Source organism: Lissotriton helveticus, chromosome 1_2 (genome assembly GCF_964261635.1).
Source record: "Lissotriton helveticus chromosome 1_2, aLisHel1.1, whole genome shotgun sequence".
NCBI lineage: Eukaryota > Metazoa > Chordata > Amphibia > Caudata > Salamandridae > Lissotriton > Lissotriton helveticus.
In genome coordinates, this window is record NC_136058.1 from 442,091,631 (window position 1) to 442,104,578 (window position 12,948).

Below are 12,948 nucleotides of genomic sequence, written 5' to 3' on the forward strand. Positions count from 1 at the left end.
ATGCTCGGTGTAATCTTTATTTATATCAGGAGAGCACTCCGTTCGCTTCTTCAAAATCTCACCTGCTGATTCAATACAAAAAACTCCCAGCCGTGTCTTGAATTCAGAAAGAAACACTCCATCTATTATGTGCTTGTCGGTCAGTCCTCACAGGCTAAAGTCCTCCGAGCTAGAAATTTCAATATTTATAACCATCCAAACTCATGGACTCCTGGTGGCCGAAGCCATTGACAACAAGCCATGAAACAAACTGCTCAAGTGCTACAAATCAGCACCCGATTGATATTTCAAGGTGACACAACACATTTAATCAAAGTACATACTATGCAACATTGTACACATTGGCCCTACTGTAAAGTAAAGACCCAGAGACTTCAATATCCCAAAAACATGAGGCTATGTTACCAGCCGTAATGTAATAAAGCACAACATGTATTACGTATAGTTGAGTTAAATTATATATAAAAAATAAAGTGAGGTTGGTTTTTAACCATATCATTTATGAACCACCCCGGACCTTGCTAACATGTAAAAGTAAAATAACGCAGTAAAGGGACAGACGTATTGTCAAGTACTTTAAAACCATATTGTGTAGATAATCCCCTGAGCCAAGTTAGCGTCTCGGTAGCTCGTTAGGTTTTTCGCTATTGTGTGGGGTTTTTACATCCACGATTGGTTGAAGAATTTAACATTGGGAGGGTAAAATAATATGCCCATCCCCTTGGTTGAGTTTGCTTTGATATATTTTATTGTAGTTATTTTAATTGTTTTTAGTGGTTATGGTTTTGATTAAGTCATTTTTAAACTTGTATGTTTTTTCTTGCATATGGATTGGGATACATGTTTACTTATGTGTTTTTACATGTATTGTTTACAGCCCTGAGGAAGTTCAAGTCTATTGATCGAAATACATTGGCTGTTTGCCTGTGTTGATATAGTACTTGTTGATTGCACAGGCTCCTGCCCACACACTCAAAGTCAAAGAAAGCTTTATTCGACTGCTATTTCAAACAATCATAAAAGCACATAAAAATAAACACATCAATCATTTCATAGGTTAAAATAGCAAACAATTAAAAATATTATCCATAATTCATTATAAAATTGTAAACATAATAGAATTATCATAGTTCCAATTTCCGATAAAAATTGATTAAATAAACATACAATTCCTTCGACTCAATACTCGCTTTAAAAAAGTTATAATCCTAAAAACTCTATGCTCATTATCCAAAAGTGGTAAACCAAGGAGAGCAGGTCAACATTGGAGAAGCCCCAACGATTTTAAAACTGGTAGTACACAAACCGTCCTCACAACAGTATAAACCTGCAAAAAAGAACGACACGTATCATAGATTGTGCTGAATAGTTATCGCAAGGACACATTTGAAGATCTTGAGCCCAGTCGTTCATTTTTGGAAGGGTAACAAGTCTGTGAAAAAACCCCAACCTAAATCTGGTCAATAGAAATCCATCAAAAACACCTGGTACGAAAATGAAATAGGGTTGAATATTAAAAATAGTTAAAATCAACTGATTGTGCAGGACAGATTGTTTTGTATTCTTGATGACATTCTAATAGCATCCAATAACAGAAGGCCCTCTTTTTTTAATTCTTTCCTCTTTATCATCTGAGTAGTTCTTGGAATGGTGAAATATTCTATGCGACCTAAATCTTGTAAAAAGTCTCAAAATATCTTACCCATGGGATCTTTAGAGCCCCTCCAATTTCAGACAATCTGTAGGAATGTCTCTATTTAACTTTGCTTCTTCTTTAGTCCAGAGCCTATGCCATAAGAGAACAGGCTCTAACTTTATTAAATCAGAAATTAAGGGAAGGCCCAACTCATCATGACATATGTATGATGAGGTACTATTCAGTATGGATAAAATATATCTTAAAAAAGAGTTTTCCACTTGTTGAATCGGAAGCAAATCAGCAAAGTTTCAGACCCCAGCCCCATACACCGCAGTGGAGACACTTTGCTTTATAGATTTAATAAGCTCTTCAGGTGGTCTCCTACCCAGTTTTCTCAAAGTTGGTAAGGGTCTTTGTTGTTCTTAAGAGAGCTGGTTTTTTCGATGAAACTGCTTGTACCCATGTGTCATTTTGGTCGAAGAGAATTCCCAGATATGAGAATCTCTTGGTGGCCCAATCTTCTGTCCTGTCACAAACATTTCCTTAGACCTCTTAATACCATGGCCGTACTGCATAATAAAAGTCTTTGAGGAGTTCACTCTTAGACCGAGATCTTTCATAAAATAAGAAAAGCTATCTAAAGCTCTCTGGAGGCCTACTTGTATACGGGACTTCAATACCGTGTCTTGCGCATATAGGAGAGCTGGTATTTGGCGTCCAGCTACTTGAGGGAAACCTTGATTGTCTTTCAAGAGTGTCTCACCCAGACCATTAATATAGAGATTAAAAATAAAGCAGCCAGGACACAGCCTTGCCTGGCCCCCCTCCTTATTGAAATTGAGGCTGAACACTCTCTATTCAAAGCACAGCATACACGTGCCTTGGCATCAGTATTAAAATGCTTAAAAAAATATTCTGAACATCAACCCCTATAACTTCTAGTATTGACCAGAATTTGCTGTGGATCACATAGTCAAAAGGGGCTGTGAGATCTACAAACGCTAAAAACAACTTCCCCTTCTTCGCCTGTGTGTATTTCCCTACTAAAACTGATAGATTTAAACTCTGTTCTACCATCCCCAAGCCCGCACGAAAGCCATACTGTAGACCAGATAGGACCGCGTTATCCTCCGCCCAGTCCTGAAGACATTCTAGTATTATGCACCCGCTATTTTTGTCAGGGCATCAAATAAAGAAATATTCCTATAACATCCAGGATCCTGTCGATCCCCCTTTTTAAATATTGGCACAATGGTAGATTCTACCCGAGTGGATAAAAAAAGGACAACGGCAGCTAGCAGCAATTACCTGGGCGATTATTGGCCCCCACATTAGCTAGGCGATTATTGGCCCACACACTCAACTTCACAGTTGTCTCAACTCCTGTACTGCTATGTTTATAAAACTGTCAATAACATTTTTTTTTCATTAATACAGTTTTATTAAGATTTTGGGGAGTTTACCAAAGAAGAAAATTGGCAGAGAAAATAAAGCAACGATGTAGTGGAATATTAGGAGACATAGTTAATGCTCAGGCCGAGCACAGGTGGAAGTTGGAAGTAAGGATGGGCAAAGAATTCCGCTCCACCAGAGGAGTTCACAGAGGGGCATATTATCAAGGACCGGTGTTAAAATTATCGCCATTTTATCAGCAGGAAACTGCTAATAAAACGGCGATAATGGGTTTGATAATACGCCCTTGTTAATTCCCATAGAAGCCCATGTTAACATCAGAACATGGGCGTATTATCAAGCCCATTATCGCCGTTTTATCAGTAGTTTCCTGGCAAAAAAATGGCGATAATTTTAATACCGGTCCTTTATCATATGCCCCAGAGTTTTGCCCGCTCCGCGCGGAGTTTGAAGCAAATCAATGAAGTGACATGGAGCAGAATTTTTTCTCTCGAGCGGCTTGCCAGAAAAAATCACGCTCTATAACTTCATCCCAGCAAGATTTCTCATTGCGCAAGGTCGCATCCGCTCGCATTAAGAAATCTGCATCTCATATCGAGGAAGCTGCAGCTCGAGTAGAATGTCTACTCAAGCTGGCAGAAAGCTGCAGCATCTTCTGGTGCAACACGTAGTGCCAATCACACTGATTTTAAAACACAGGAAAAACTCCTGGCACTAAAAATCAGTGGGAGCTGTGCGAATTACCAGACTCTGCCATGGGCGGACCTCCGCTGCAGTGTTTTTCTGGCACTTCGCAGAGTTCCATTGAGCAAAACTCTGCGACCTCCACCCAGGCTTAGTTGGAACCTCAGTATAGTAAACGAGCTAGAGCCCATAAGAACAGGTGGAAGCTAGAACTCCTGTGCATAGTTGCCATTTATAACCACTAGGTAGAACTGAAGGTTACAACCCTAAGCAAATCTTTAGGTAAAAAAACCCTCAGCACAGGTAGATAGAGGAAACTGTGGAACCACTGGCCAATGGTGGAGGATAAAATCGCCGGTCAAAAACAGAAGCTAAAATCCCTGCGTACAGGTGAAGATTAAAACCACTATTTACTTGTGGATGATGGACCCTCTCTGCACAAGTGGAGGTTAGGACCTCTGAGCACGGGTGGAAGATAAAACCCTGACGCAGAGGTGGTGGATAGAACCTCTTTGCACATTATGCATCACAGGGATTCATACAACTGAGAGGCAGTAGAAGAACGTTGCCATCTTCTACCTTATTGACAATCAGACACAAAGTGGAAAATAATTTTGTTGTACCAGTTTTTCAAATGGATCCTTGTGAAACTCATTTACAATTATTCGGTGTGGCTTCAACTCATTTCACACTCTCTATAACACCTTGTGCGCATGGACAACAACATATGGGTACAATGATTGGAACACTGGATAAATGGAAAATAAAATAGCTTTTTTTTTTACTTTTACACAAGGGCTTAAAACAACATATTTTCAGTCTGTCTGGTGTCTCCAACTAAAAAAAAACATAAATCAAACAATTTAATGAGGCATTTAAAATTCAAGTTAGTCAAATACAGAAGAACAAATAAATGCTGAATAAGAATGCTTAGGGCCAGATGTAGGTGGCCCATTAGCGGTCGGTAAACGCAAAATTCGGTAAATTTCAGGTTTACCGACTGGTATTGAGCCATTTGCTATGTAGGGGAGATTCGGTAAATACCGATTCGGTATTTACCGATTCGGTATTCACCGAATCAGTAAATGACATGTAGGAAGCACTTTGAAGAGTGCTTCCATGCTTTAAGGATTTGTTATTTACCACCAACTATTAGTTGGTGGTAAATAACGAATACCTCTGTAAATGCAAATCTGTGCATTTACACCAGTGCCATATGGCAGACATACATGCCCTTAGGGCATGTATGTGTGCCACATGTGCACACAAGCACTATTCAGGGGTGCAACAGTGAGTCAATGTGACACCCTGCCACCCTTGACTCTTTCCCTATTTTACCAAATCGGCATTTATCGATTCGGTAATTGACATTCATTCCTATGGGCCTCAGGCCTATAGGAATGAATGGCAATTACCGAGTCGGTAAATAACGATTCGGCAAATACCGGATCTTAGTGATTCAGTATCTTTTACCGAATTATTTGCTACATAGCATTTACCGATTCTAAAATACCAAATCGGTAGAATTCGGTATTTTAGAATCGGTAAATACTATTCAACTACATCTGACCCTTGGTCTTTTCCCAACACCTCACAGAGTGACCAGATGTACCACATTTGCTGAGAAAGTCCTGGTTTTGCATCATTTGTCCTGATGGATTTTGGAAATGTAGTATGTTCTGGTTTCAGGTGGTTAATTGTGGTAAAAATTTTATTATCATTTAAAAACAGGACACCTTATCACAAATGGTGCAGTGAGCATCCCTACTCAGGCATAGTATATACTAAATAGGATACCTAGATCATCATTGCCAGAATTCTAAACCAGGAACTATTCGACAATAGGTCAAGAACCCACACTCCACTTAACACCTCCCACTCTTACCCATCTTCCCCATCGCCTCCACAGATAGAACCAAAAACATTTAGCAATTTCACATAATGATCCCACACATCAGATTGCATGGGCAAACCCTGAGATAAACCGTCGTCCCACTCAACCATGTCCGTCATCCAGGCACTCAGTGAAGGGGGCCGCAGACCCATCAAGTAGATGGATGTCCATCTTTTTGCCACTGTGAGGCTGAGCATGGCAAACCGCCTAAGCTTCTTCTTAGGGTTTTCTGGGAGGAGTCCCAGCAAGCATTTCTCAACCATGCAGTTAATTGCTCATCCTGTGGCCCTCTCTTGATTTGCAAAAACCTGAACCCAAAAGGGCACCAAAGGAGAGGAGTACCACACCATTTGTAAAAAATCATAGAATGTTACATAGAATGCAATCTCTTTGGGGAAAAGTAGGTCATGTGGACCACGTTATATGGATGTATGATGGTACAACGCGGTACATAACACCGCAGTACCATCACAACGCAGCTTTTACAACGCAAGTCGTTACCACGACTTGTGCTGGACTTAGGAATAGTATGATTTACTATTCCAACTCCAGCCTACGTACAGTAGGGAAGGTGTTGGAATAGTAAAGCACACTATTCCTTAGTCTAGAGCGCCCTCCAGTGCAAGTCGTGGTAACGACTTGCGTTCTTAAATCCGCGTTGTAATGGTACTGCTGTGTTATGACCGCATCGTAATGATTGTTTACCTGTAATACTGGATCAGTTTGAATTGAGCACAGACCGCTACTATGCGCACCCCCTCATGAATTTTGGACTAGTCTTTCAAGGGCCCATCCATGTACTGCTGCCATGTTGTCTCTATCTTGAGCATCCGAAGCAGTCTATCAGTGGTAAGTGCTTGATATAAATTGGAAATGAGGCTGCGTCCCCGTCAGAGCCAAAAGTGTTACTAAGGTCTGTGAGGTATCGGGCGCCTCCGAGAAAGGGGGCCACAACTGCTGGCCTATTGCCCCTATCTTGACATATTGCAAGAATTGGCCATGTCCTAAACCAAACATGTCAATAGCGTCCTTAAGGGAGACAAAGCTTCCCTGTGGATATAAATCAGACAGCATTATACAACCCCCTGCCTGCCATTTTTCGACGGACATCTCTTTAGACACCTGAGCAAATTGGTAGATTAACCAAAGGTCCAGCCCAGGCGCATATGAGGACCGGAGGACCTGCCTTGCCACTCATTCCCAGATCCCCCTCAAACGAATCAGGTGCATCCCTGCAGCAGGAGGACCTCTAGCTGCTGGTCCCCATGAGTGCCAGCAATAAAGGACCGTTCCCAATAGGTATCAGCATCTAGCCAATGAACAGCATGTTGCAATTGTGCTGCAACATAATAAAGTCCTAGGTCTGGGACCTCCGTACCCCCCTTATTCCACTCTTGATTCAGGGTCGACAATCCAACTGCATCGCCTGCCTTACCACACTGTAGTAATTTATCAACCTCCTTGAATACTGTCCAGGCAGTTTATAAAAAACATGCAAAGTGTACAGGCACCATGGGAGCGCCACCATTTTTATAAGACTGATTTTCCCTACCAAGGAGAGGCGCAGATTTTCCCAAAACCTGGGTCTCAAATTATCCAGCACTCTTCCCCTACTGTGGACATAGAACTGGGCCCAGTCAGTGGTAACATACATACCCAAGTACTTCACCCATTCAACCGTCAAGGGCAAGTCCAAGCTCAGGAGTTGGGCAAGGGGACGGACCTTCAGCTTACTCAACGGGTACAGGACCGATTTGCTTGGGTTAAGCCTCAATCCCAACAGTTCCCAAAATTCAGACATCACTGCTAACATTTTTGGGGCAGATATGTCCAGCTAGCGTAAATAAAGCATTGCGGTATCTGCATAACAAAGAGAAACTATATCTTCCGTCAGCCCAACCCTTAACTGCATATTGAGGTCTGCAGGCCAAAGGCTCCATAGACAGAGCAAAAATCAATAGACACAGGGGACAACCCTGTCTCGCGTCCCCCTGGAGAAGGCACTCCATCATCACTTAATGCCTAGCATGCACGCTTGCCACAGGGTTCTTGTATACTAACTGAACCCATTTTAAAAAGTGGGGACAGGGCCCGTAGCTGCTGCTGATCCTCTGGTCAGTGGTTTGAGGTCCTCTTCCACCCACAGGCTCTAGCCTGTTACTCATTCCAGGTGGTCCAGTGGTAGAGCATCTCTGCTCGCCTGCTGCTCTGCCCTCTGTCTTCTGATCTCTTTTTTCCTCCTTTTCATTTTTCTTTGCTTTTCTTTGCTTCTTTTCACTTTTTTCTTTTCCACACTTGCCTCTTCTAGTGCCTTTACCCTCCAGGTCCCTGCCGCTGCTTGTCCCCCACAGCCCGCCCCCCTCCAGGCCGATTACTGCTTACCGCTTTCCTGCCTCCCAGCTGTCTAGCCCTCCCCCACTACTTATGGCGTCCGCTACACGGTGAAGGTGTAATCCACTGATCTTGTCAGTAGACTGCTCCCTTCCATGCCCAGCTCCACCTTGTAGCTGCTGCCCCCATAGCTGCAGCTGACCCTCTGGTCAGTGGTTCGAGGCCCTCCTCCACCGTAGGCTCCCACCTGTGCCTCATCCCTGGTGGTCCAGTGGTAGAGCATTTCTGCTCTGCCGCTGCTCTGCTCTCTGCCTTCTGCTATCTTTTTCCCTCCTTTTCAATTTCTTTGCTTCTTTTCACTTTTTTATATTTTTCCCTCTCTGGCCTCTTTATGCACCTTTTACCTCTGTGTCCGTGCCGCTAAATGTTCCCCGTGGCCTCACCCCCTCCAGCGCAGATTACCACTTTCCCGCCTCCAAGCTGACCAGCCCTCCCTCTCACACTACTTATGGCAAAGTGAAGGTGCAATCCACTGACTTTTTCAGTGGATGCTACCTCCAATGCGCAGATCCACCTGGCAGCTGCTGCCCCAGCACCTGCTACCGACCCAATAATCAGTGGTTCGAGACCCTCCTCCACTCGCAGGCTCCTGTCTGCACCTCATCCCTGGTGGTCCAGTGGTAGTGTCTCTGCTCTGCCCCGTCTCACTGCCTTCTGATCACTTTATCCCTCCTTTTCAGTTTTCTTTGCTTCTTTCCAATGTTCTCTTTGTTTCCCTCTTGCCTCTTTTTTGCACCTTTTCCCTCTGTGTCCCTGCTTTGCCCTCACAGCCTCGGCCCCTACAGCACCGATTCCCACCTCCCAGTTGTCTAGCCCTCCCCTTCACACTACTTATTCCGGCCGCTGTGCAGCTGCCCTGCTTACGTGCCAAAGGCACACCAAAGGTAGGTCTGTTCGTGCCCGCTTGTGTCTGGACCAGAATCAGGGTGAAGGGAACCTGGTCAGCCACCGATACGATGCCAGCACCCTTCACGCCCTCAACACTGGACGCAACACCGCCTGCCGCTAGACATCGCCAATGGACACCCATGTACCTTTTTTCTACCCAGAAGTTAGAACTGCAGATATGCCTTTGCCTGGCACTGTACAACAGCCCCACCCGACGCATTACCGACTAACACCGGACCCACGTTTACCTTCCCAGAAGTTAGAACAAGGTCACCGAAGAACAGCTCACCACCTCTCTCAGAAAAAAACCTCCAATGACATCCACAGACTCCAACACCTCAGCATGCAACCTCCACCGACGGATGCCCGGGCCCCGACTCTTTGGCTGCCCTGAAGAAAGCCGAAAGCAAGCAACACACCAAGAAAGCCAGCTGGTTCTCTCCCGCCCTCCATGAGTCTAGACACACCTGTAGACGGCTCGAGAAGAGATGGAGGAGCAGCAAGACCCCAGAAGACCACTCAGCCTTTGAGTCAGCTGTCATCGCACAACACCATCTCATCAGAACAATGAAGAAAGCAGCCCTACAAGAAAGCCTCAAAGCCAATGCACTCAATAGTAAAGATCTTTTCTCTGTGGTCAAAGCATTCGCCAGACCCAGCACAGAGACATCAGACATCACTCCTTCCAAAGACCTCTGCAACAACCGTGGCACCTACTTCCACTGCAAGATCAAGGAGCTGCACGAAAGCTTCAACAGCCTCGATACCCAAGACCCTCCAACCCCACCCAAAATCTCACGACATGGCGCCGTACCCCAACATACCCTACGCAGCTGGACTCCCCTCTTTGTGGACAACGCCCTCAAGATCATGAAGAGCATCCAATCCAGAGCACCCTCAGACCTGCCCACATCATTCTTCAACAAATCAAGCACCACCATTGCCACAAAAGTTTGCCGCACCATCAACTAAGCCACCTTCCCAGAAGACTGGAAACACACGGAGATCAATTCCCTGCTGAAGAAACCCTCTGCTGACGCGACAGACCTCAAAAACTTCAGACCCATATCTCTTCTCCCCTTCCAAGCCAAAGACATCGAGAAGGCAATCAACACCCAACTTTCTGAGTTCATTGAAGCGAACCACATCCTGGACCTTTCCCAATCCAACTTCCGAAGCAACCACAGCACCGAGACAGCCCTCCTTGCTGTCACATATGACGTCCGAGCCCTCCTCGACTGAGGCAAAACTACAGTTCTCATCCTACTGGACTTCTCTGTCACCTTCAATACTGTCCCTCACAGCACCCTATGCACAAGATTCCATGATGCCTGCATCTGTGACAAAGCCCTGGAATGTATCCATCCCTTTCTCACCGGCCGTACACAGTTTGACTACCTCCGTTCCTCTTTAAACCCACAGAGATCAGCTGCGGAGTGCCCCACTCTTTTCAACATCTACATGGCCCCCTTCGCAGCCAGCGTAAGGAACCCGAGACTCAACAGTATCTCCTACGCCAATGACACCCAGCTGATTCTCTCCCTCACCAACCCACAGTCGCCAAAAACACATTTCACAATGGGATGAAGGCTATCACCACCTTGATGAAAAACAGCTGCTTTAAGCTTAATCTGGACAAGACCGAAGACCTCATCATGGGCTCCACCCCCTCTGCCTGGGACGACTCCTGGGGGCCTGCAGCATTGGAACACCCCCACACCCACACTGTACGCACAGAACCTCAGCCTCATCCTGGACTCCTCACTCACCATGAGCCGCCAGATCAATGCAGGCTCATCATCCTGCTTCCACACGCTACGCCTGCTCTGAAAGATCTTCAAGTGACTCCCCACCGAGTCCAGAAAGATAGTCACCCACGCACTCATCCGTAGCATAATGGACTATGGCAACACACTCTATGATGGCACCACCCAGAAACTCCTCAAGAAACTGCAGAACATTCAGAACGCCTCCGCCAGACTCAACCTCAACATCATCCGCTGTAGCTACATCACCAGCCATCTGAGAGACCTTCACTTGCTCCCGATCAACAAAAGAATCCCCTTCAAGCTCCTCACACACACCTACAAAGCCCTACATGACATAGGACCAGAGTACCTCAACCACTGTCTCCCGTTCCATGAACCCACCAGGGATCTCTACTCCCCTCAGATCTCAATGTACCATCCTGATTGACTAGGATCTGTCTCCCTGCACGGTCCGAAGTTGATCCATTCTTTTGTGCAGAGGGCTCGCATTGGTGTTGCCATCGCCTCATTCCCCTGCGTCTCAGTTCCGTCCATTCAAGGTTCTGGTCCTGGTGTGGGAGGCCAATCAAGTCCATCCAGTCGAGGGCCTCCTGGGGAGTCTTGTAGAAGAGCACTTTACTCCCATGTTGAACTCGCAGTTGGCCCAGGAATAGCAAAATGTACTTGATATCCTATTCTCACAGACGTTGTTCGACCATCAAGAAATTCTTGTGCAGTTCCTGGACTTTCTGGGCCCGATTCACAAAGGCAATCTGAGACAAAAGTATAAAGGCCCAGGTGCAGAGAGTATGGTCCGGATGCAGAGATTCCGGGCCGGCTGCAGATGTAAAGATACTACTCGTAAATGATCTCTGTGAATACCAAAAGTTGTAAAGTTAGACTTTTGTCTCAGATTGCCTTTGTGAATCTGGCCTTCAGGGTGTAAATTGGATACATTTGGATTGGGCTATCCTCATAACAAGGCAGGCCATGGGCTAGGACATGCTTCAAATTATGTCTCTCTTCTGATAATCAAACAAACAGGTGACAATAGCCCGGGGCAGTGCCCCGTGGCATGGCAATGGGCCCAAAGCCCAACGTTCTGTGAGCAACCTCAATGGTGAACATTCTGGATAATTTCAATTGTCGAAGTGCTGAGGGGAGCCAGTCCTCCAGGAACAATTTGGCCGAGGGTCCCTCCGCTCCCTCCGGGAAACAAGAAAATGCTAATTATTGTGCTGAGGCATTCCCTCTGCATCCTCCTGGCACCAATACATTTGCATTGTACTGTATTTGAGCCCAGTCACTTTACATTGCAAGTCCTGAACTGCGCTTTTCAGGACTCCATTGTCGTGACACACTCTGTAAAAAATGAATATCAATGGCCATCAAGTCAATTTTGGTCTTCATGGCGACCCTGACCCTTGGAAAGCCTCCAATATTGCTGCTGTTCCCTGTGGGGCCCCGCTCTTCCTCTGTCTGGGGTGGTATCACCTGATCGGTCCCTGTGGGACCCACCCCAGGGATCATGTACCGTCAAATTTTGTTAGCACCTCTCCCCCTGGGTTTACCTTTCACCATACTGTTGTGCAGGCAGGCACAGGAGGCGCCCCAAACATGGGGAGGAGGGAAAGCCCCAATTCATAGGTCTCATTCGAGTCCTCCACCCAGGCGCCCAAAGCAGTCCACCAGTACCAGATCACTCTCTGCCAGCTACCTCTTGTGCCTCGGTCTCCAACTCAGCCTTCACAACAGTCAGGTCACACTAAACATCCACTATACTCTCGGTAGCGAGGAATGTGTGGCCCTCGCTATAGACATCCAACCAATGCAGGCATCATGGCCGGGCAAGTAACACTTCCAGGCAACTCCAAACGAACCGACTGCAGCAGCAACAGCGTCTAGGGCAACCAGGCAGGTATAAGTAGCTCCAGCTGCTTACTGCCAGGGACCAGACTATTCATCTAGGAATGGGTTGCCACGTGGTCCCCTGCACTTGACCTCTGGTGTCACTCAATGGCTTCCAATGGCCTCCAACTCCTGCTGGCCTCAACACGTCACCGGCCCTCACTTAGGGCCCAGGAACTATCTGCTTTCACCCCGGCTTCCTTTCTCCTCCACCAGAGCCAGGTAGAACCAACAGGAGTCCAAGGGAGTCCCAAACAACAGTCCTCTCTCTCCACTTCGCACCACCACCTGGGTCGAGCAGCCACTACGCCACTGTGCCATGCCAGATCTGAAAGTCCCTCCAGACTGTAGTGTAGTTCCTATATTCCCAATAGGCTCTGCGC